General features: G+C 23.7%; 1 protein-coding gene across 2 annotated transcripts in view; it reads left to right on the top strand.

The window, feature by feature from the left end:
• LOC113555126 (protein artichoke-like) overlaps nucleotides 1–18,706 on the top strand; it is a 197,687-nt gene that overhangs the window by 32,271 nt on the left and 146,710 nt on the right. For both annotated transcript variants that reach the window (XM_026959459.1, XM_026959460.1), the window contains exon 2: nucleotides 16,335–16,380. The gene's annotated coding sequence lies outside the window, so the exon portion shown is untranslated. The remainder of the gene's footprint in view (nucleotides 1–16,334; nucleotides 16,381–18,706) is intronic.

Here is an 18,706-nt window from a genome sequence, read left to right as displayed (position 1 = left end):
TACGAACGTTATATTTTTTGCAATTGGATGCCGTTTTTGATAGTAGTACATATTTGTTTTTAAGTTTATGTGGTAAATTATATTATAGTTGATTTTTTTGAATTTGTTTACTAAATGTTTCGCAGCAAAATAATCTATTTGAGTAGTTGACCCGACTTGAAAAGGATCCTACTTGAAAGAACAATAAGAGGAAAAGAAACTTATATTGGTCACTATAAACTCCTTGTACAGACACTCGAAAGGGTGTATTAATTTCCCGAGGTTTAAAAAATAAATCGACCATATAAACAACCAAAATTCTCAGTTATAGTTAGTAAAAACATTGGTTTGCTTAATTTTAAATGTTTTATATGTATAATTTTAAATTATTAAAGACAACGGTTACAATTTAAAAAAATTATAATTAACCCAAGAACTCTAATTTCTTTTGAAAAATAATTTTATAGTTTTAAAAAAAAATTTTTTGAACATATAATTATTCTTGAATTATAATTTATTGAATAAAAACAACAAATTCAAAATATACTTAGAGTTTAAAACAGTTGTCATAATATACGTTTGATAAGAGAATTTTTAGTAGTTACCAGAATTTTCATCCCCTGTTTAAAATTTACCACGGATTCTCTGAAAAACCTTGAATAAATTAAAATACATAGCCGATATAAGGAAAAATATTTCTTTGTATAATATGCCGATTAAACACGTTTCCTTAATTTTTGTTTTAATTAAATAACTCTTTATTGTTAACTGCAAAGTAACTTTATTTTTAAGAAATATAATTTAATTTAATTGCAGCAATGAATTAACATAAAAATTATATATTACTAAAAATGGGAAATTATGGTGAGAATCTAGTACATATTATACAATAATATATATTATATACCTATATCATATTTGGTTTATCTATAGAAGTGGGAAATATAATTTAAATACAAAACACAAACTATATAACGAATATAATTTAAATTATTATATGGATTTCTTTTGCCTAGCTGTTTTCAAACACATATTTTATTTATTGTATTATAACCGTATTGATAATGTCATTACATCGAGAACTTTGATATATATTATATTATTTTTACGGATATGTATATTGTATACGTACATATTATATATTATTATGTATGTAAAAAAAATGTTGTCCTCGTAACATAGTGTGTAGATTAGGGTATAACATCATTTAAAATAATTAAATTTACTAGTTATGTACTCGTATGTATGATAGTTTGATAGATGTATTATCGATTTATGTATATTCACATAATAATACGTAAGAGAATAAAGGTGTATACAATAATATATATAATATTATGAAATTCTTTGAATAGTAATTAACTATGATTTGTTGAATATTGTCAAAATATAATAAATGTAATTAATTCAAATAAATCGTATAATCTATAATTACAAATGAATATTATAGACATTTAAAAACAATATAATTTTAATTAAGCATGGGGGGGATCGATTATTCCTCTCATGAGTCATATTCAATATTATTAAGTACTTAACTATCAGGAATAAATGGTCACATTTGTGAACACAAATTACTTACTTTAAAAACGCATGGTTATGCACAGCTCGTAAACAAAGTATACATTTTTAGGGTTCCACTCGATATTATAGGTATAATAATTTAAAAACAAATTAAAGTGGTAAAGCCAAAACTTAGAAGTATGTATAAATAACACATAATTGGCAACAAATAAACTATAAAAAAAAAAAAAAACAATTTTAAATTAAATTTGACCATACAGTTTTAAAAATAAGTTCTTAAATAAAATGCAGCATTAATAGTTGCTTTTAACAACTATCTAAATAATCTGTATATAATTATATCAACAGTTATTAAAACTCGAATTCAATATTTTTGAGCTTATTATTTCAAATATGCAAAAAATATATACTAAATATTTCTAATCAGAAATATGTTAATAAATTATTTTTTCCGTGACATCTTATTAAATAAAAAAAAAATATATTTTTTGAAGAATTATAAGCAGTTAAACTGTCTTTATTATATTAACAATAAAATTGTCTACGTAATAATAAACGATTATTATTTATTTATGTTACAGTATAACATCTAAAAACTTTGTATGACCTTAAAAGACATTTTAAAGTAGGTAGAGAATTGCTGTTTATCACAAAAGAACTTTTTTTATTGCACAATTGTCTTATTCCAAACGTTTGAGAAAATTTAAAAACTTACATTATAAGCATTTTCTAACCAAGTGCATACTATTTGTAAAGTTCTAAAAATTTTTTTAATGTTTTCCATTTTGTAGTGTACACCTTACACACGTCTGGAATATTTGTCCGTCTTATTATAAGTTATAACAAATTAATAGCTTTAATCATAAAGTTCGGCTAATATGTTACTTTAATCAACTAATATATTTTTTATTAATCGTTTCAAAAACTAGCGAGAATACTTTTTATCCAGCCCTCAATATTTCTTTACCTATTCAAGTAGTACAAATATATATTATTAGTAATTATCTTGGAAATTATGTATTTTAATTACTGTCTCTTCTTGTGTCAATGTAGATTGAACATAAAAAATATAGACATTTTTTAATCAAATGTTATAATACTTTTTATGCTTTCTTTGTTTATAAAATATTAATTAAGTTGACTAATTTATTTTATTATAACCTAAAGCAAATGTTCAGTGTAGTCTATGGAAAGTAAAAGTGAGTAGTAGAAGGGAAATGTTTGTGTCCATTTACGGAAGTGTTTAAATCCGTTTACAAAATTGAAAATCCTTAAAAGTTATATCTTACTCTATTAGGGAGCAAAAAAAAGATTCTGACAGTAGACTTCGTAAACGGTGATCATTAAGCTGGTATTACTCCACCAAATTTAACTGCTAGATTGTTGAAAAAATAATTATTTAGTAGAATACAAGGTTTAATTTTCGATTATTTGAATAGGGTTAGTTCTAATATAGATTTTTCCAATAAAACTTAATTGCTATTAAATAGTGGTGCAATTAATATATTTAAATGAACATGAACAATTTTTTAACCATTTTAACTATTTTTTTCTCATTTGTAAAAATTGCATGTTAAAAACATTTTTAAAAATAAAAAAATTGTTTTTTTTGACATTTATGACGATGTTACAACACATATTTACCCAAAGTATAGGTGGATATACATAGATAGTTTAGTATTAAAGCTAGTGCTTAAAATCTATGTACACATTATACTATCATATATGATGTATATATATATTTATATATACAATTTATTTACAAAATAAAAATAGATCTTTAGAAAAACGATAAGAGTTTTATCGGAATGTTTATTTTTTATGTGGAAAACACATTTAAGGTACTCAAAGTGCTCTTTATATATTTTTTGTAAGAAATTCAATCGTTTGGAAATTGAATTAAGAAGGGGATTTGGCATTTTATCGAAATTGTAAAATTTACATTACTTTATAGGAATATTAAAAATAAGTAAGCACTGATGTAAACTTATAGACTGATTAAATATTCTATTAAATGTTAAATGTATACCTAAGACATGAATTGTTTTAATTGTTTATTATGTTCTTTTATTTAAATGTATATCAGAACATTTAATAACGTAATAAGTGCACAAACTATTAATTCAATGTTTCCAAATGCCACAATTAATAGAAATAAAATAAATGTATAAATAAAGTGTAATTAAATTAAAGCTTAAGAAAAATTTAGACTGCATACCTGCTAAAAAATATGAATTAGATAACTCACGCCAGGTTTTTATTATCATATCTACGTTTACTATTTAAACTAAATTATAATTTTAAAGTTTTATAATTAATTAATACGTATATTCATAATGAATTATTTTTAAAATATAATTATACACTACCATAATTTGAGCATTATCAAACAATTGATACATTCAGATTTTTTACGTGGATTGTCATATTTGTTTTACAATGAATAATAATGATGTATATATATATTATTTATATTATCTTTTTGTATACACTTTGTCTGAGAGGAGATGTATAATAAATCCTTAAAAATGTTTATGTAGCACTTAAAATAATCGGACATTTTATCTGTTAGATTGTTCTTAGTATAATGAAAAATATTTTTTAATATTTTGAAAAAATACAATCCAAAATATCCTTTTAAAACATTTTTTGATTCTAATGATTTATAATAGGTACTTGTTAATAAGTACTTACCTAATAAATTGTAATAAGTTGTTTTGTTGATTTATAAGAAAATAAATAACTGTCTTGATAATTTTACATATTATTAATTTTACAGAATTTTATTTTAATTTAACATAAAACCAAATACTTTGCTTTGTTACCCACTAAGAATATAAAATAAAGAGAATTTTACTGTTTTATTAATTAAAAGTAATTTTGAACAATTTTCAATCAAATAAAATATGAATATTATAGATTTGGTTAATAATTATACTTGAAAAATAAAAACAATAATATTTATTTCAAAATTGTATTTTTAGTAATTTTAGTAAATTCATCTCTGCAGAATAATTTATATTTTATAAGTAATCAAACATTATTGATGAGTGAATGTAACAATAACTTTAATAAGAAACTTATTATTTAATTTTACGTTTGGTATAGCTTTTATTGCCATCTAGGTTTATCTACTCTATATATATATATAATTATGTATATAAAATATATATAAATAATTTCCAGTCGATTAAATTTGAAATAAAAAACATTTGTATCTGATTGCCTTAAGGCTTAAAGTGTGTCGAAAAAAAAATGTAAAACCAATACCTTTCTTATTCTGTATATAACTTAAAATAATGTAACTGTGAAAATAAATTAAAATATATTTTTATTACTATAAATGGATAAATTGGATGTTTTCCAATATTAATATTGTTAAAAGAACGAGTTTTAATTATAATTTTGTTTATAAATACATTTTTAAATATTAATTGGTCGAATTATCACTATATTTTGGTCTAATTTAGAATAAAAATATATTAACGTTTGTCATGAGTATAAATTAGCAATGTTATTATTGTATTTTAATATAAAAAAATATGATTGATTCATTGAAAATCGAAAAGTGTCCTTGGATATAATGTAGAAACTATAAGTTAATATTTTATACCTGTTGGTGTGTATAAATATATATTATATTAATTAATATGAAATAGATATCTAATACATTTTACACAATAGTAAGATTAAATTTTAATTAAATAACAAAATATATTCATGCAATACAATTGGTACTATTATTCAATGAAGATATTAAGGGGTGAATAATTTTATTTATCTTATTAATTAGTAAAATAAAAACAACTTAAAAGTGCACCTAATGTACAATATTATCATTAATACATAGATAATAGAAAATAGAACAATATGCATTGATTGGAGTTGTATTTATTGTACTATTGTATACATCTTTAATTAATTAACTAATCAATTTTATGCATTAGTTATATAGTTATTGATTTACTTTATAGCTTTGTTTAGTTTTAATTTAGTGTTTTTATTAAATGGTTCGATTTAAAGTATCTCAATTTATACCAAATTAAATGTATATAAATTATAACAAGCACTCTTAACGTTTTATGCAGTTAAATATACTATGACAAATAATTTCGATATTTTGAACATGAGCTAAATAGTTTTAAACATTTGAAACAATTATTATTTTGGATTAAAAATAAAAATTGAAATGAATACAGCCATTAAATAATTAATTTTACACACAACGTAAAATCATTTATTGATTGAAAGATTTTTGATTTTTATTATTAATAATAACATTATTGTCTGTTTGATTGTATATATATATCCCTTTAAAACTTCCTTTGTATATAAGAATTTTAACGAAAATCTTTGTATCTAAGTTACCTTTAAGCTTAAATATATCAATCACAATCCACAACATCCTTAATAGAGAGGAAATTGCTCGTAAGTTGTATTTGAACTTGAATTATTCATAGCTTAATAATTTGTGTTATTTTGATAAATCGTAATATAATATTTAAAATAGTTCAAACAATTATGACGTGTTAAGTAAATTTAAATAACATGTGTAAAATAATAATATAATACAGATTAAAACCCCTTTAGTATTTTTCTATTTATAAACTTCCCCATAGAAGAATTTTAAAAATTTTCAATGTATGAATCATTTGATACCCTTATTACTGGGTATAATTGATGTTTTTAAAATCACTCAAATAAAACATCCCAGTTAGCATTTTTAACTCGAATATATATTTTTTTTAATTTCATAATATAATATGTGTTTTTTTAAATTTATTTTTGGTACTTATTTCAACTTTATAGTTAGTTGTTTATTAATAAATATTGCCACAGCTAATGTCATAATAAATAGACCTTAATTATCAAATATTTCTTTATATTATCACGATTTAATATGTATTTATAACATTATAGTTCGTTCATCTTGCCACTCTTAAAGTATTATTAATTAGTTAAACTTTTTAAGTTGAAATAATATTCTGAGGAAGATCTTATAATCTAAAATAAAAATGATACATATCTACATAGGTATAGTTTTAAATTTATGATTTCATTGAAATATTGAATTACTTAAAACTAATACTAGTATTAACTTATATTAATCCAAATAATAAAGGTTATAAGTACCTCACCTAAATGTCTGTTAATATTTTTTATTCCATCGTAGAAACACCTAAATACATTCAGCACCAGAAATTTTGAATGCGAATAAAGTCAGGTGCAAATTCCTCCCAGAATTAAATTTAATATTATATTAAAACAAGAAAAACCTAAATATATTCTAAAGAGCACCGTAAATTTATAATTAATAATAATTGTTAAACATATATAATTATATTAACTATTATCAATTAAATGTATAATGTATTTTTCAATCTTGATGTTTCAGTTTATATAACATATAATGAATTCACAAGAGTCCATTATTATTTATATTGTATATTTTATAGGTATTATAAATGATATATTTTTACAAATTATTTACTTTAATATGAATCAATTTTAGAATTTTTTTTATTATTGTATGAATTTCGAATGAAATAATATTATAAGAATGAGTTTATATTCAAATTTTATGTATTTTATATACATTTTTAAGTTACTTAATCTTGGAACTTTTTAAATGTATAACAATTGATTTTCCATAATTTAAAAGCTCTGCTGTATATTTGTAAATTTATTAAGCTAAATCATCAATTAATGAATATATTACTAAATATTTTGGATTATGATTTTCTGAATATATATTAAATTGGATGCTAAAATGCAAGCACATATTCAGGATCAATTTTCGGGAGGGGGTTTGGTGATCTTTTATTCCCCCCTCTATACGAGCTTGATAAAATAATGTAATTTGTAGTGATATAGATAGTCTAAATTTTCTTTGCACATAGTTTTAGATTAGGATTGGTTTCAAATTTAAAACAAACTAAAAAAAAAAAGACAAAATCATTATTGTAAAACGGTCAGATTAAAAAAAAAAAATATATAAATTAAATTAGGTGAGGCATTAAAATACTATATAATATAGGTATATTTGTTACGATTATTTATCATGACTTGGATTTCAGCCAAATCGGGAATTACTGGTATCGTTAGATCTTTGGTTGAACTTTTCAAGGTATCCGCCGGGTGCAGTTAATAGTCCGGTCAGAATTTCTGAATGTTATCAGAAAATACGACGACATGGCCCCTAAAATCTGCCGAAATAACAATGTCCCTATCTACCCTTTTGCTTCAATCTAGACCATCGAGACAGGAAAATAGGGTGACGGGTTGGCCAAGGATGTATGATCACTGTAGTGTCGTTTGAAAACTACTGCCGGTGGCGGCCTCATTTTAATTACCCTCAGAGACCGCAAAACATGGGAATCGATCTCCACGGGGCCAATGGTGATGGGAGGGTGCATAATATGAAGAAACCCAGAAGGTTCTATTATTCACGAAAGGACTAGGGGAGGGGGGTTTCTACAATGTCGTTGGGTCCGGTAATTGATGATGCAGCCCGTACCGTTACAAAAGATGATTTTTTTTTACGCACATACTCAGAACGTCAGCGAAAGGGGTTCGGGTTTTTTCTACTATTCTATGCTGGTGGGCTGGTTGGAACATAAAAACGTCGTTTTAACGATTTTTAAAATTTTGTTGCTCTTTAGCATTCTTTGTAAAACACGTTTATTATTATTTTTGTTGCCCTGGTGTTTATAAATTGTAATTTGTAATTGACTAATTTACAATGTTATACCGATATACAGTTATTAATACTTTGTTTTTAGAATTTGACTATACATATCTTAATTTTTAGAGTTTTACTATATAATTAGAATATAATACGATAAATATTTAACTGCGACATTGATATTTCTAGTGTAAATGGATTCATTTGCTTTGTCTAGAAGTTAACAATAATTTATGATGAAGTAACCATAATAATTGAGTTCTCAGAATAATGTATTATAGACTATAGAATTATGTAGTAACTATTAATACATCAATTTAATTTCTTCTATCATTATGACATCTGCTAAGAATACTACCTATGTCCTATATTAATAAACATTAATAATACATTATAATAGTTATAAGTTATTATAATTCTAGGTATCATTTATGAGTTTAGTGTACAATTATAATTATATTTTAATTTAATTTAACGTCAGTGACAATTTTTTTTATGGATATTGACTTTAAATAATTATAATTTTTTATACAATTTTTATGAATTTAAAATGAGTTAAGATTATAAATATCACGTTAATTCTAAACATAGTAGGCAGTACAAAATATTTGAATAACGCGGTACCTAGTGAACTTCATAAAATTATATTTATATGAAAATTATATATTATTAAGTAGGTATATACACGCATTCTATTGTTTTTACATAATCAAATGAAGGTCACTGATTTTTTATGATGTTTAGCTCGATGAGTATTTGATATTTGACAACTTTATGTTAATGAATAAATTAATATTATTGCCTATCACAAAATGTCAAATTTTCAATAGGTACATTTGACCTTTAAAATAATAAACATATACTACCTAGCGTATTTTTGAAATAAACTATAACAATATTGTACCTTTCATCATTCATCCACTAAGTGAAATCCATTATTTTTTCTTTCTGCCAACATAAATTTAATATTATTTGATTTTAATATCTTTCCAGTAATTTCCGAATTCTAGCGTATAAAAGGGTGACTTTTATCACGCATAAGTACTTCTAGGAGTTTAATCTAACAAAATAAAAAAAAAACATAATTAAATATTTTTCCTTTAAATTACTTATAACAGTGTCTTTTTTAGTATTAAATTAATTTTTACTGCAATATCTATTGCATTCAATACAGTGAAAATAATAGTTTCATTCTTGTTGGTCTTAAGACTTTAGCTATTGTTATACAATGAAATTGCTTAAAAATAAAGACTACAATATATTAGGCTTATAATAGTAGAGCATATTAAAAATATTCAGTAATTAAATTTGTTTTTATATTTTGATAAGTTTTAAATTTGATGCTAAAGATTCGTTTAAATATTATTTGATTGTATATATATAATCTATCAATTTTCAAGCTATTTAAATACAATTAATATTGTGTGACTATTGAATTCAATTATTTTTTGATGGTTTATTCTTACTATATATTTTTGTTTTATATTCACATTTGAAAAAAAATACACCATATACACAATATAATAAATTTAATGTAAGGACAATAATGGCTACAAACTAAAACGGATACAACTTTCCAAAAGATGTAGATGAATGTATTGATTTTTTTATTTTTAAAGTACTTTTTTCATTATTTTAGAACACTTGTTACTATTTTCCACGCTTTTTAGTTTTAATACTGTTTGTTTAAGATCTCGGTTATAACCGTTTTTTATTTTTTTTTTAGACACAAGAAGCTAACATACATCAAACGCTCGTAAATACATGTAATAACTTTTACGACATCGGCGTCCGGGTAGAAAAAACTGAGAAATTGATAGAATTTAGATCTTTATTGTTAGCTTAGAAGATGTGTGATGAAAATGGTTATGGAAATGTAATTTCCCCCAGGGGGGATCTATTTCGTTTTTTATTCTTGCGTGTACATATATAATATACATATTACACATATATAAGTCATAAATACAAACCCTCTTTTCACCACTGAATATTATTATTTTTTATTTTTCGAAGCCAATAATATGTTTTTGTTTTCTTGTAACCGACCACCAAAATACTAACATTAAAATATATTAGTTTTAGTTTCTGATCATAAATTTAGTTACAATTCAAAATTAAATATAAACTCAACTATAAAAGTAAACAAAAAATTATTTTGATATAAAACAAATATATTATAATTATAAAATAATTAAACATACTTTGAAATTATTATTCATTCAAATACAAATATAAAAAATTGATAAGTCATTGTGCTTTGTTATTTTTATTTTTCAATATTTTAATGTATTATATTCCTATTGTTTATTATTAAGAGTATAATGGTTATTCTGGAGGAGAATGCATTTTTTAATTTCATTAGTTTGGAAACAACAACTTGTATTACCCTTTAGATTTTGAGAAGCAACGAAGCTATTTGTTAAACTTTAAATTGAAATCACTTTTTATTTTTTTATTTTTTCAGACAACGCTTTAAGAACTGTAAACAAATTTTGAAAGTTTTATGTTGGGTTATAAATCATATGTAAGCTTGCCTAACTTTGAGTGCATTAGAATTTTAATATTTTTGAAGAAAAAGTTAAATTAATTCTAAAATCTTATATTGCCTATAAGGCGTTGTAAATATACAATAAACTTATGACTTTTATGATTTATTTTACATATTTATTAAACAATAATTGAGTAACTTAATGTTAATAAATCGTTCATATTCCTATACATTTTTATAAAATTAATTTTCAAATGTATTGATTGCAATTGACAATGAGTATTATGTATTGTTTGCTTTTTAATTTTAATCATTAAGGTTACATAATTCCACATGAATATACACAACAATTGTTTGTAGCAAGTTACTTGACTATAAAATACTTTAAAACATCTGTTCTCTTGTTGTATTTATGAAAATATTAAAGCTATGTTTTAATACATAGGTAGATAAATCTAAAATTGATAGGGTAATTTATGGGGTTATTAGACAGTATAAAAGTGAGAAAACACAGGTAAAAATTGCGATATGAACACCCATACAATGTAATATGACCATAAAGATAAACAACAGTAAAAGAAGGTCAAATTCTATGTAAAATAAATCTCCCCACCATCTGCGTGCGTTCCCTTTTAACAATAATAATTATTATTGTTCTAAGCAAAAGAGACTACCCGGTTTAGAGCATTTTTCGTCTGCGTGGTTAATTTACTATCCAGTTGAGCCACACCTTCAAATGTTTTTATCTTAATGCATTCTACGTACTTGGTTAACTGTTTTTCTTTTATAAGAGCTTGTAATAAAGGGTCATTATTTCTTGTATTGAAAACACAATACTAAAAATATTTTAAAAATAAATGTAATCTGTATATTATATTTTTGAATAGTTTTACTGAAGATACAATGTTATTTGTTTTAATACTTGTATTACATATTATTAAAATTTATTTTTTGTTACTTAACCTTTGCCATTTAAAACTATCAAACATGTTTTTGAACAACTTATATAATATTTTTAAAATAGAAATGTTTGTCATATAAACATTATGCAATGTATTACCATACGAAAAAGTGGTTTCAATATTTTAGTTGATTTATTATTTTAGAGAATTAGAATCTGAAATTAAACAGTGCAATTTTATAGCATTAGTTTCAAATCACGCGCATTCAGTAATCCAGAAGATTTATCATATAAAATATATGATATCTAAGTGTAAAATTTACAAAAATGAATTCACCTTTAATGAAATTTCATTTTTTTCGAATCTAGAAAGTTTTTCGGACACTAGGTTGAATTAAACGAATTTATTAAGTTCCCTAATCTACAGACGTACATAAATAATTAAATTAAGTTAAATAAATACTAACGATCAGCATTTAAATTCGGCTTATTATTTTATTAATTCAGACTATTTGTATTCAATATAGGTATTTTTATTTTACTAGAATTTTAAAATTATTTTTACAATTAAACTGAAACTTATCCTTCGAACCTTAAATCTTATATCTATTGTAATATTTTTTGACAGATTATTAAATAATACACAATTACTTGTTTGACATTTCTAAGATGTTTTTGTTTAAAATTGATCTCTCTAGTAATAAAATAAAGAACATTTTGAATTGGAAAATATACACTAGTTTTTGATTTAATCATATTGTATGTGTTATTTATTAAATATCAAATCCATTATGTTTCATTTAGTTTTTTTTTAAGTATAATCTACTTATTTATGCCTTAGTTCTTGGTTAATAAATTTATTTTTTAATTATTCATGAAACATACTTATTAATTTTTAATAGAATTTAATTATTTTTAGAAATGTATTACTCCACGCATACTTATAATAACCTGAATTAACCTAGCCTAACCTAACATATTATTATATATATTTTCTCATAAATCATATTATAATATACATATGAGCATAAAATTATCATAATAATTTTGGAAGTATATTTTTCTTATCTCTTAAAATTGCCTGAATTTGTGTTCAATATTTAAATTCATTATTATATATCTAACGACGCACTGACACGATTACAATAGTTGATTATAGTATACTTAAAGTAATACTGTTAATCGTGTAGGTGCTAGGTACATACTGTAGCTCCATTTAAGATTTATTTGTCGGCACAGTAATCATCAATTAATTTTGGTTTTATATTTATTGCCGGTGAATAATATAATAAAGTAAATGATATAGAAAATCTTGTTTTTGTTTTTCTTAGTATTAAAAAGATCTACTGTGAAATATGTGACTCGTGGAAGGGTGAAGGAGACTGAAAAAAAAAATGAACGTAGTGAGATTAGACATGTAGGGAAATAATGACGACAGGAGTGGGTGGCTGACTTAAGTAATTTATGATCCACCACTATCGTAGCTGTGCGGGAAAGAGTGACACACGTGCCGCCTTCCTTGCCTGAAACTTTTGTATCCCTTTGACAAGGGGTAACCAAAAAAGGTGAAATTTACGAGGCACTCCTTTTCCACCCACGTGTTATTGATGAGACCCGATATAAATCGCGTCTAGTAAGTTCGACCATACAAATTTACTTGTTTCCCAATATTTACTTTAGATTAAAATACGATCGAAATAGATTAAATTACATTTTTTAGACATTTTATTATAATTATATTTTTATTTATAATGATATAGCATAATGTAGTATGCAATATACACATTTTAAGTCATAGACGAGTACAATAATTCAGTTTCTAAATTTATTTAAATTTATTTTTCTTTAAATATATTGGATATATTAAAAACTAGACATAAAATGTATGTGTTTCATTATTGTTTTCTTTGATTATAATAAACTGTTAAATTACATAGACTCTTCAATACTTGCAGTGGAAATAATTTTTTTTCTATACTAATTCATGTAAAAATAAATTAATTGTATTTGTTGCGTAATAATAATATCTAATGTTATATATTTTGCATTGAATTTCATTCTAAAATGAGCTCTGAGCCTTTAAACTTAATTCCATCTGTCGTAAAATAGATTACAGTTTAGTGCATTATGTTCTTTCTCGAATAATAAAATAAGTGGGCGTTATGCTTTTTACGGTTGCCGAAGCACATATAGGCTGATGCATGCGGTACGGGTATACCAACTTATGTATTCAGTTATGGTAGTGTCGGTGGTAATGGCAGGCAAAGACCATTGGGTTTAAAAGCACGAGATCAGGAAAATCTGCGACAATAGTAATAATGGTTGCAATAGTCCGACAATACAGAGGAAAAGAGAGAAAAAATAAATAACGATGACGTATGAACCACCCTCTTCACATTTGTCGATAATGCCATTAGCTCCATTGGCCGTTCATCGATGTCGGTTTTGGGGGTGCGCGCTCCTCATAGGTATATACTATGTAATATATAAGATCGGCTGTGGTGACGGTTATAGGCGACGTTAAATTTTTCTACACCTCACGTAGAGATTGAAATCCCGTCTCGTTCATCTCCCTGTCCGCGACAATAGAGTTTGATATTGAGCCGAACAGTCTGATGCGAGTAGTTGTGGTGCAGTGGATACTGCAGGAGAGAAAAGAGAGTCAATCACGTGTGTGGTTTTTTTCTCGCACTCCTCTCAGCCTCGTCACGTCTGTAAATACACACGTACTCGTAAACTATAGTAAAAGTCATGCTTTTAGTTTGACGAAGCGTATCTGCAAAACGAGAAGGAATAAAATGAAATTTTTTCAAAAAATAACGCAAGTTGACGAGGTTTTTGTTGACGATCTTCAGAGCTGTTGTCACTACCGTCAATCGCAGTCATACGTCGCCGTTACGTGGATACAAACTCTAGATACAGAAAACGCCATGAATGATGATAACCTTTTTGTTTGAAATCTGAACGTTATCTCATCGACCCCGTCTTCTCTTATCAGAGGTTCATTCAACCCAGTGTTTGATACTCTATAGTCTATATAATACCCATAAGAAAAATAAAACGTACACATACTTTAAGACCCGTCACACAGAGATTTGATTTTATATATTTTGAGATAGGGTGTCAAAACGTTTTAATAATGTTAAAAACTTCGTCAACATATTAATTAATAAGATTAGGTAAATAGAATTTTATTGTTGTAAGCATAATATTGATATTGGGCTAAAAGAAAAAAAATAGGTAGAACATTGCGTTTGTGTAGTTATATTATGCTCATAAGTTATTTATTTTTAGCTGTCTGTTAGGATTATTAGTAATAAAAAGAGAGGAAAGGAGATTAATTAGTGGTTTTGAACTTTTTGGCGAAGTAGTAGCCAAAGTACTAGCTAAGTAGTAGCAAGTAGTAGTTTTTCTAAATTATTTAGTTTTTAAATATTGAGATTTTAATATTACTTCAAAATATTTTTAATCCAAATTCATATAGGTAATATATATAATTAGTCTTCCTAATAATCTAATCAATAATAATATATTTTCTATAATGCATATTGTATATTATGTTAACGAAATGCCACAATTTTCATTTTATGTATAAAACATAACAAATACCATACACCACTTCACATTAATAATTATAATATAAAATAACTATTCTTTATTGCATTTAATTGGGTTTGTTATTTGTTTTTAACTATTTAGTACTACAAATGAAAAATATCAAGTACTCATAAATTATGTTATTTTATCTTATATTATCTTCTCAGGTCGGCTCAAAGCTTATTTTTTCCCTTAGGAAAAAATTATTCAGTTTACCCCTCTTTTAAGAACATTTATTTTGGGATTTTAAATCTATATACGTTTTATGAAAACTGTAGTTGTTGCTCCCGTACAGTATTCGATTATCTGGTTGCTGAGGACTTTATTCGATTTTACTAAAGTCTATAGAACTCCCTCCTTTAAACATCCTCTAATCATTTCAACCAAATAATTAGTATCTAATTTAAGTAAGAAATGCCTATTGAAATATGATTTATCTTTAGAATTGTATACTATTAATAACTTATTTCAGATTTAATAGGATTACATATTTTCTCATCTACAATTAATAGATACTGTAATTGGTTTATTTTAATTAGAATTCAATTGATTCTATCGATATACTACATACTATATTATTTTTTGAATTAATGTTTATAAAATATTTATTTAATTAACAGAACTTTTAAATCGTTTACATTTTTATTTATTTATTTAATTTTGGTATATAATTATATTTTATGAAAACCAAATTGACGACTGATTTGGTAAATAGTTGACTTTGGTACAGCCATGATTATAAATCAAACAGTTTTTATCGAAACGTAAACTTATTATAAATATGATCTAATATATTTTAAAGACCATTTAATTTATGTTTACGTAACTCGCATAGTAAGGGAATATATAATTTTATTTAACAAGTTAACAATACTTGTACAAAGATATAGAAAGTAAAATATTATCAAACTTTGGAAAAATATTTACTTTTAATTCGTTAACATCATGGTTTCAAAACTTTTAAAATTATTTTATTCTTAGAATTAATTTTGGAGATTCTATCAAACTAACTTATTATTTGCGTGCACTGTACACTATGAATTGTTAGTTAGAATAACAAAAACACTTAAAATAATATCGATATTATGTTATTTCGTTGTAATGTTTATTTTGTAATATGATGTATTTAATTTTAATTATAATTTATTTTTATTTTTTAGTGTCCTGATAAATTATAATCAATTTATTTTCGAACAAAACAAAATGGTAAGTAAATAAATTATAAACTATATTTTAAATTTTATTGCTGATTCTTATTTGTGTAGCTATAGTGCTATACTATAGAAATGATAACAATAATAATTAAATTTAAATTTAAATTAAATTAACTATAGAAAAAGTTTTTGGACTGGTATAACTTTGTCTATATTTGTTATACAAACGATGTTATTTTTATTAGAAGTTAGAAGTAAGCATTTAAAAAAGTTTTAGTTACTGTTAAATTACGAATTGAATGTGAAATTAACAGTAGAATATAATAAAATCGTGTTTTGAAATTTTAATTATAAATATAGGTTTGCTATTTAATTTAGAAGTTACCATTTTGATAATTAATCTTTTTACAAATTAAATTAGTGACATTTGTTAAAAACTGTAATTTTAAAATTTTTCAATTATGCGAAAAACAATAAATTATATAATATTTTTATACTTATTGGTTTTGTATAAAAAAACATTTTTTTATAATATTTATTAAAATGTTTTTATACATGTATTTTCTTTTCTAAACTCGTATGGTAAACTTGTGAAATAATACTTTTTTAACGTTGTTGTTACGATAATTTTAAATAGCTTAGATTACTTGCATAATATAATATATTGCAATTTATTGGTAAATAAACTTAAATCTATTTTGTTTATATATAATATTTAGGTGTATAAAATATGTATTAAATAGGCCACTTAAGTAATTTTATCGTATAGTACCTATTAATAATCTCCATAGAAAAGAATTATATTAATTATTAATATTTTACTTTTATTCAAGATTTATTAACATTTAAAAAACATGATATCATGAATGATAACCGTTAGGAGAGTTTAATAAAATAATAACGTGTATTTGATATTTTATGTATACATCTACTTATATTATATTATCATACACCTATGTATCATGTATTCATATATATTATAATTTATTTCTGGTTTCGTTTTTATTGAATAATTTTTACATTACAATAATTATTGTATACAATTTATCGATATTATACTTTTGTACCTATAATTTTTACACGTATTTAAAAATCCACTGGTAGTATTTATATAGAAAATGTATGAAAAATAATATATGTACTTTAAGTATATCAATTGTAAATGTAGTTACCTAAACAAACCAAAATATATTCTAGAAAATACACAATTTTTTTGTATACATTTAGTTATATATTACAGTCTTACAGTATGTACGAGTAGGTAATATATGTTATTTTTTATATAGATTCTCTACTGCTGTAAGCTAGACACAAAAATAATATAACAAATATTAGCTTTAAAAGTGTGTTGTTGTTTTAAATGTACATAGTTGTAGTTAGTATTTTTAAAGAAATCAAAGTCTATTTTAAATTTACACATTTTTCTTAAAAGTACAAATATATTATATAAAATATTAAGTTATTAAAATTAAAAATAGTATACACATGTTTTGGCGTAGTACAGTGGACGCACAAGTTTCCTGATAAAGCTGGTGTTAAACTAGCAGCTAGTTGCTATAGTTTCTGGATGGGTGACCAACTGGTTCTAACCAACTTGGTTTGACTGTTAAAACCGGGAATTTTAGTAACATACGGGCCATGTCCTCTTACCTAACTGTAATCGTAAAGATAAAAATAATACTTAGCTAAAAATCTCATCTAACATAGAAAAAAAAAACTGATAGATGATTTTATTATTATATTTTATCGTTTTTAATGAATTATATTGAGTATTTAACAAGATAATAACATTATCATGGAATAATAATAATATTATTACTTATTATATTTATGAATAATTAATATAGATTATTTTTCGAAGATATCATTCGGGTTTTTAATTTTTCTTTAATATTATAATACTTCTTTGATTGTATTATAAATAAATTCAATATTTAATTAATTTATTATGTTTTATTGACAATTTAAAACCATAAGAGAATAGAATTTGAATTTAATAATTTATCATTGTTACGAAAAATGATTCTAATCGAAAACAGTCTTTTAACCTGTATCACAAACTATATTCCATTTGTTTTTTTATGTACATAGCTATTAAAATATAGAAATAGTAATTTTACGTGTAAATATCGAATGTCGTAAAAATTTGAACTTGAAATACATATGAAAAATGAATTTAAATATTCAGTAGAATTTTGTTTTATTAATAAGTTTTCAACTTATTAAGAACCTTATATTACATTTTCAAATCTTCAGTATGAAAACAAAATGTTTTAGGAATTATTATCTACAAAGTAATTTGTACATTTTTAAGATTTTGATGAATTTTATTATACAGTGGTCGTCGCTTATTGTAATCACGGTTAATGTTATCAATC

Source organism: Rhopalosiphum maidis, chromosome 2 (assembly GCF_003676215.2).
Source record: "Rhopalosiphum maidis isolate BTI-1 chromosome 2, ASM367621v3, whole genome shotgun sequence".
NCBI lineage: Eukaryota > Metazoa > Arthropoda > Insecta > Hemiptera > Aphididae > Rhopalosiphum > Rhopalosiphum maidis.
Note: the sequence above shows the minus strand (reverse complement) of the source record. Positions and strands in the feature narration are given on the sequence as shown.